Genomic DNA, 8,592 nt, shown 5'->3' on the forward strand with positions numbered 1-8,592 from the left:
TCAGCCTAATGTAAAGGAAAATGTGGAAACCTGGCAGGCTATATTATCACCTTATAGCCTTTACCACCCACTGCAAGTAGGTCAGCACCCCACTGTGCAAATTAGAACAGGGTCTGAGCTGAACTGCCCAGCCCACCTGACTTACTTTACATTCATGTGCATAGGAGAGGTAAAGAGAAGAGTGATTCCCCATTCTTTAATTGATTTATCTATATTATGTTTACTACAAGAGGAGAAGTGGAAATAGCTGCACTTCTTGAGTATAAGGATCAGTTGTGCTCTAGCTGCTCTGGTGTTTGCTAAATGATCCTGCCTCTCTCAAGGGGAGAGGAGCAGGAAGTGGAATGGCACAAGTGTCATTTCAGGGATGGAGCAGGGAGCAGATTTTCTGTTCCTTTTCATCACACACATGTTGTGAGTAGCGCACAGCTCAGCCTCTGGAACCTCAGGAGGACACCGATACCAGAGGAGTCTTTTGAAAGGTAAAGGACTCTACCAATTATCTGGGAGAGGGGTAGAGAAATGGTCCTGGAAACATGTAGAATGCCACGGTTTGTTTCAATGAAGATGCTGTGTCTTCCTCTCAATGGTGATGCGATTAGAAATGTTGGGAAGCTGTGGCCTTACAGGTCTGCACAGATGCTGAGTACCCCGTGTAGAAGGCTGAAGTTTTGGACATAGAGGTGCACAAGATTTCAAGCCTTATGATTAAAACTTTCCTTTTCTGTTAAGGTTTGCCTTGCTAGCAACATGTGTTTCACATGTATGTGGAAGTTCAACAAATACCCCAATGGCCTTTTAAACTAAGAAAAAAAATCTCTGGACATCTGTATTCTAACCTCTGCTACCATGTAATCTATGTAGATAGGTACCTAAGTGTGTATATAGATTACAGGATTTTAGGTGGTTTTTTTTAGTTGATTTTTCAGTTCAATTGCACCAAAAGAGCGAAGATGAAATGAGAAATTAGATCCGAGTCTTAATTCCACAAGGCTTCCATACAGGCTAACAACGATGTAACACTTTTGTTACCACATCCTTCCTCTGCCTTCATCTATGTGACTTGAGCAGAAAAGGCAAGGTTTTAAAGCAAATTTATGAACACTGGATCTCTCATTGCTGATAAAGCTTTAGGACTTTTAGAGTGACCTTTGTTAATTGATTAGGAGGGTTTTTTATTGAGGGTGAGTGAGAGATTGCTGACTTATGCCATTTCCAACGAGAGAAATGGGAGGGAGTACAGGAAAAGTACCCTGCTGTATATGTGACCCTTTTTTGTTCTTTATTAAGATATATGCTGCATTTTATATTCTCATCATGAACTTTTACTCTGAAATAGCTGTGAGGAAACCTATCTGGAGAATTTTCAGATGAGTTAGCTGATTTTTTTTTTTTTTAAGTGAGGTCCTGCCTTGTACCTTACTTTCCATTAGGTTTTGACTGCTTGATGAGGAAATTACACATGGCAGTAAAACCTTGGATTCGTACACCAAATCCTCTCGCCTTCCAGGCCTCACGCTTGTATCAATAGAGCAAAATAAGCCCCTGAAGCTGTATTTAAGTTGTCTGAAACAGTTCTAACTGCTGTACAGATTTCTGAGATGAAGTTGTAAATCAAAAATGTGTTCTAGTGAACCTCAGGCCTTGTGCAGAGTATTTAGTATCTGTTTACCTGTCTAATCGTACAGTCTCTGTACTCGTAGCAGTTTCATGTTTTGATTGTATAGCATTACAATTCTCATGAGATTTATAAAGTGATGTTACTGCAGTGTCAGCTGTGAGTCATAAATAGAACTGTCATAGCATGGCATTAATGTCTCTCTGGTTTGTTGGACAGCTCTTTGAAAGAAAACAAAACAGCAAAACCAGCTCAAATTTATTCTTGTATCAACTTTTAGATCAGTTACTTAAAAGCTATGTAAAAGGTACCGTGACAGTTTTGAGAAATTCATATCACTTTGTACTCTGAATGAAGTTGCCTATGGAAATAAATGAACTTTTCATATTTTCCTGTTGGAATAGGCTTTTTATTTTAAATTTGCATACAACTACTAGTAACTTCTGTAGAAAACTCCGTTTGAAATACATGTTATCCCACATAATTTTGGGATTTTGTTGCTGTCCAGCTGTCTGTGATCACACATACAGAATACAGAATTAACCAGGTTGCAAAAGACCTTTGAGATCACTGAGCCCAACCTATCCCCCAACATCATCTAATCAACTAAACCATGGCACTAAGTGCCTCATCCAGTCTCTTTTTAAACACCCCCAGTGATGGTGACTCCACCATCTCCCTGGGCAGCACATTCCAATGGCCAATCTCTTTGTGAAGAATTCCTTCCTAACATCCAACCTAAACCTCCCCTGGTGCAGCTTGAGACTGTGTCCTCTTGTTCTGGTGTTGGTTGTCTGGGAGAAGAGACCAACCCCCACCTGGCCACAACCTCTCTTCAGGTAACTGTAGACGGCAGTAAGGTCTCCCCTGAGCCTCCTCCTCTCCAGGCTAAGCAACCCCAGCTCCCTCAGTTTCTCCTCTTAGGGCTTGTGCTCCAAACCCCTCACCAGCTTGGTTTGTCCTGGTTTTAACTCGTCTGGCAGCTGAGCTCTGGCAATCCAGTGGGGTTTTCTCCTTCCCTTTAGGTGGGAAAGAAGAAGGGAGCCAGGAAAGCAAATAGGTCGTTTGAGATAAGGACAGTTTTACTGCTCTGTTGCAGGAATCTCCGATTACACAAAGAAAATAGGAGAAAAGGTACCAGCACACTAATTCCATGTCAGAATCTGGGGTTCGGATGCCACATTTCTCATTTACTCAGCAACCAGCCCTTTCTCTAAACCTGGATTTCAGAGTTTGCCAGTATGCTGCAGGAAGCTAGTTCTCAGCTTTGTGTATTATATAAATTGATTAGGTGTGAGACATCTGAGATCTGATCTGTTCAGAAGTATCCTTATAGATAGAGCAGGTCCAGAGGGGGGCCACAAAGATGATCAGGGGACTGGAGCACCTCCTCTATGGGGACAGACTGAGAGAGCTGGGGCTGTTCAGCCTGGAGGGGAGACCTTAAAGCTGCCTTTCAGTACCTGAAGGGACGATAGAGAAAAGCTGGGCAGGGACTTTTTACAAGGGCTTTAGTGATAGGATGAGAGGGGATGGACTGAAGCGTGAGGAGGGCAGATTTAGACTGGATAGTAGAAAGAAAATTCTTTATAGTGCAGGTGGTGAGACACTGGAACAGGTTCTCCAGGGAGTTTAGATGCCCCCCTGCCTCTGGGGCATTTTTTGTAGGTTGATTATGCAAATGTGTTTTATGTTTCCTGAGGAGCTTTATGTTTCCATTGCTTGATTCTTGCTGGTTAAGAACCATTGCAAGAGAAAGATTGGCAGCGAAATGCCACCTTTGCATTGAACTCACTGTCACATTTTGCAAGTCAGAAGGGTACAGCTGAAGCTCTTTGATTAAATGAGCACTAAAAATATTACTTAAGCAAGTCAAAATCATTAACTGGCTGCTGGGTAGGAGGTGCTTTTGTATTCTTTTCATGACATAGATAGTACAAAGCTTTCATTTTCTGCACATTGGAGAAATTAAATAAGTGGAGGCCTTCTCATACATAATTAGCAGTTTAACTGAGCTCAAACCCATGCTTTTATCAACATTTTTTCCTAGGATTCTGTGCCTGCTACTTTCCCAGGCTCTTTTCTGGTGTAGCTATCTCTTGCAGGTCTTCTCTCTTTTCTTTTGCACACAGGATCATGGTTGGAAAACACCTTTAAGATCATTGAGTCCAACCATTACCTAACTCTACCAGGGCCACTAATGTATCATAACCTTGAGCATCATATCTAGATGGCTTTTAAATAGATTCAGGGCTGGCAACTCAACCACTTCCCTGGGCAGCCTGTTCCTGAGAATCCTTTTTGGAATGGAAGTTTTCCCTTATATCTAACATAAACCTCCCCTGGCCTAACTGGATATCATTTCCTCTTGTCCTATCAGTTGTGACTTGTGAGTAGAGACCAACACCCAGCTCTCTACAACCTCCTTTCAGGTAGTTTCCTGTATCAATACCCAAAGACAGTGTATGGCTGTGTAAAATCATATAAGAGCCACAAAAATATCAGAGGGTTCTGACAACCTCTTTTCTGGTAGTACTCATTAAGAGAATGCTGAAGCTCAGTGGCAGCCTGAACTTTGTGCCTGTTGCTCTTCAGCTGGAGATTTTTAGTTTGTCATCAGTAAACTGCAGAAGGGAACCTAAGCTGAAGCTGAAGCTCTGTGTCTCTGCTTGATGGTCAAGCTCTGGCAATCTGCCTGCATGTGCAATGGAGACGGCTGATGAGTGAGTATTTGTTTCCTTTGCTACCTGTTCTGCAGGCTGTATGTAAGACTGCTGGAGAAATGTTAAAAGCAGCTGCAGGTAAGTGATCCAGAGGTTCACTGAATCCCAGAGAGATACAGCAACCACACAGAACAGACAGGCAGATTTCAGGGAACGGATGGGGAAAAAAAGAAGAAAGGAGAGTAGAAACTGTCATCAGCCAAAATAACAGTTTGGGGCTCCCCAGTTCAAGAACATGGCAGGGATCTGCTGGAGAGATTCAAGTGGAGAGCTATGAGGATGATTAAGGGACTATTGACTATCTTTTGTATGAAGAAACACTGAAAGAACTGGGGCTGTTCAGTCTTGAGAAGAGGGCAGGAAGGCTCTGCAGAGAGGTCTGGACAGACTGGATAGATGGGCTGAGGTCAATGCCAGGTGCTGCACCTTGGGCCACAACAGTCCCATGGAATATTACAGGCTTGGGAGAGAGTGACTGGAAAGCTTCTCAGTGGAGAACCTGAGGATGTTGATTGATGATTGGCTCAGTATGAGCTAGCAGTGTGCTCAGGTGGCCAAGAAGGCCAATGGCATCTTGGCTTGCATCAGGAATGGTGTGGCTGGCAGGTCTAGAGATGTAGTTGTCCCACTCTGTTTGGCATTGATGAGCTCCCACCTTGACTACTGTGTTCAGTTTGGGGCCTCTCACTGTGAGAACATTGAAGTGCTGGAGCATGTCCAGGTCAGGTCAGTAAAGATGGTGAAGGGTCTAGAGAACAAAGCTTATGAGGAATGGCTGAGGCAAATGGGATTGTTTGCTCTGGAGAAAAGACTGAGGGGAGACCTTGTTGCTCTCAGCAACTGCCTGAAAGGATGTAGGAGTGAGGTGGGGATTGGTCTCTTCTCATACACAAGTGACAGGGCAAGAGGAAACAGCCTCAAGTTGTGCCAAGGGAGGTTCAGGTTGGATATCAGGAAAAAATTCTTCACAGAAAGGGTTATGAGGCATTGGAACCGGCTGCCCAGGGAGGTGGTGGAGTCACCATTCCTGAACTCATGGATGTGGTGCTGATGGATGTGGTTTAGTGGTAGTAGCTTAGCAGTAGTGGTGGGATTGTGAGCCCTAGGACTTGATGATCTCAAAGGTCTCTTTTAACCTCAACAGTTCTACAATTCTATGGTATGTTTTCCTAGGAGGGGCAAAAGGGAAAGCAGACAAATTTCGGGAGATGGCATCGTGAGCTTTTGAGTAACTTGTAACAAGCAGGTTTCTAAAAACATCAGAGCAGTTCCTTGCTGATAGTGACAGGTTGTAAAAGGCTATGTAAGAGATCTTCCCAACCAACCTGGAAAATATAATAAAGCCACCATAAGGTGTCACTCTAACCCAAGTTGCAAACAGAAATGGTCTTACCCAGCTGCAAAGCTTTCCTTGCACTGCTTTGTGAAGGTTAAAAGAGGACCTGGTTTAAAATAGCACAGAGTACTCTCAGAGCCCTAAATGAGATTTTAGCATTGCCATGGTCTAGTCATGAGGTCTGTGGTGACATATTGGACTCAATGATCTTTGAGGTCTCTTCCAACCTTGGTGATACTGTGATACAAAACATATGATCATCCTGTCTCTTGCTCTTATCTCCTCTCTTAACTTTTGAGCCAGTTTCAACCCTTTTTACAGGAGTAACAATTTCTAGGATCTTAAAGTGCTGCATTTCATTATAAATAAATAAATTTAAGGGGAAAAGAAATGGCAGGGTAGCACACACTCGACTAGACACCAGAAAATCTACCAGACACGTTTTACAAAGGTCTTGTCCATGGGAAAAACATTATCAAACTCACACTGCTGCAGACATCAAAGATTACCAATCATATGCCCTATGTGCAGATGAAACCAGTATTCATCGCTTCTGCTCCACTGTTTTGCTCCCTTTAGAAGAAGTAAGCATTTAAAACTTCCAAAGAGACTTCATCTTGAAATAACACAAAGTTTTAATTCAATTTCATTTCCAGTTAGGGAGACAGGGCACCTAGGATTTTCTAGCCTTGGAGCACTGGGCAAGCGCTAAAAGACAAAGACACCAACAGACATGTAACTTGCTTTACCAAAGAGGTCATTGTGCCCCTGTACATTGCACTGGTTAGGCTGCACCTCGAGTACTGTGTCCAGTTCTGGGCCCCTCAGTTTAGGAAGGAGGTTGACTTGCTGGAACGAGTCCAGAGAAGAGCAACAAAGTTGGTGAGGGGTTTGGAACATAAGCCCTACGAGGAGAGGCTGAGGGAGCTGGGGTTGCTTGGCCTGGAGAAGAGGAGACTCAGGGGTGACCTTATTACTCTCTACAACTATCTGAAGGGAGGTTGTAGACAGACGGATGTTGGTCTCTTCTCCCAGGCAAGCAGTACCAGAACAAGAGGACACAGTCTCAGGCTGCGCCAGGGGAGGTCCAGGCTGGATGTTAGAAAAAGTTCTATACAGAAAGAGTGATTGCACATTGGAATGGGCTGCCTGGGGAGGTGGTGGAGTCGCCATCACTGGAGGTGTTTAGGAGAAGACTTGATGGGGTGCTTGGTGCCATGGGTTAGTTGTTTGGGCGGTGTTGGATTGGTTGATGGGTTGGACGCGATGATCTTGAAGGTCTCTTCCAACCTGGTTTATTCTATGTATTCTAATAACTAGAGCAAGCTCTGATCTAACAAGCAGCTCACAAACACCAGGGATGTGATCCCCTGGCCTTGACCTGCAAACAAACCAATTAAAAATTAACAAGGTTATTCTAGTCTGACTTCCCCAGGCTGCCGCAATGCTTTGCACTTGGTGCCTGTGTCCAGCGGAGGACCCCAGCAGCCTTTGGTTGGTTGTTGTTAAGGCTGATCACACAGCAGTGAAGCATCTTTATGTTCACTCAGCAGACACCTAAAGGTTAAGCTGACTTTCCCAGGATGTGAATGATGATGTGGGCAGTTCTGGGCCTGGTTTAATGGCCGTGGTGGTCTTAGGTTGATGATTGGACTCAATCATCTTTGAGGTCTTTTCAAACAGAAACAGTTCTGTGATTCTATGGCTATTTGTTAAGAGTTCAAAACTTTATGATTTACAAACACTGGGAGAAGAGGCTGCTTGCAAGGTTGTGTCAGCAATCAGCCTGGAGAAGAAGAGGCTTCAGGGAGATCTAATAGCAGCCTTCCAGTACCTTAAGGGGGCCTACGAGAACGAAGGAGAGAGACTGTTCACAAAGGCCTGCAGTGACAGGACGAGGGGCAATGGCTTCAAACTAGAGAAAGACAGATTTAGATTGGATATTAGGAACAAGTTCTTTACTACAAGGGTGGTGGAACAGTGGAACAGGTTAGCCAAGGGAGGTGGTTGAGGCCCCATCCCTGGAGATATTCAAGGTAAGGCTGGACAGGGCCCTGGGCAGCCTGATGTGGCTGAGGGTGTCCCTGCTGATTGCAGGGAGGTTGGACTGGATGACCTTTGGAGGTCCCTTCTGGCCCAGGCCATTCTGTGCTCCTATGATTCTGTAGTTAACAGGGGCACAATGTCTGAAGGGCACTGCACATGTGCTGTCCACGCTACACTGAAACAAGCAGCAAAAGTTTCCCATTCAGTGCAGCAAAGACTTTATCCCAATCATTATTTTGAGGAATGATCACTAGAAAGAGCATAAAGATGATTTTGCAGGCTTTGCAGCCAAAAGAATATAACTGTAACAAATCAGGTAGGCTCTAGGTCTACCTTTACTTGCACCTGTAGAAAGTCTACTTCCAGGTGAGAATTATGCTTATTGCTGGCTCTGCAATGTTTATTTAATGATTAGTTTTCTTCAGGGGATGCTGCAATCACAAATCCAGTCCCTTCCAACCCAGACCATTCTATGATTCATCCTCTGATTCTAAGAGGTAAGAGAGGGAGAGGGAGAGAAGAAGAAAAAGGAGGATGGGAAAGAGAAAGCAGTACTTGTGAGCTGAGGAAGTTTTGCTTGGCTGGAGTCTCTTCATTGCAGAACTGGTTACCGTTTCTTTCTACTCTTTGAATAATTCATGTGCTGTAGAGCAGTATTGGAAAACTCTAGCCTCAGCAGAGCTAACTCACACATTGTGCTAGCAGAGTCCTCCCTTAACCAGCAGTAAGTGCAGCTAGGGTCATGGGGGCAGCCAGCTGTCAGCACTATTTACCTGCATGCCTGTAACAGGACTTCTCTGGGTGCATTTCTGTCTAGTTGGCTTGAACAGCAGCTGCTCTCACTGCCAGCTCCAGGACTGCCTGGGAAA

Source organism: Dryobates pubescens, chromosome 15 (genome assembly GCF_014839835.1).
Source record: "Dryobates pubescens isolate bDryPub1 chromosome 15, bDryPub1.pri, whole genome shotgun sequence".
NCBI classification, from domain to species: Eukaryota; Metazoa; Chordata; class Aves; order Piciformes; family Picidae; genus Dryobates; species Dryobates pubescens.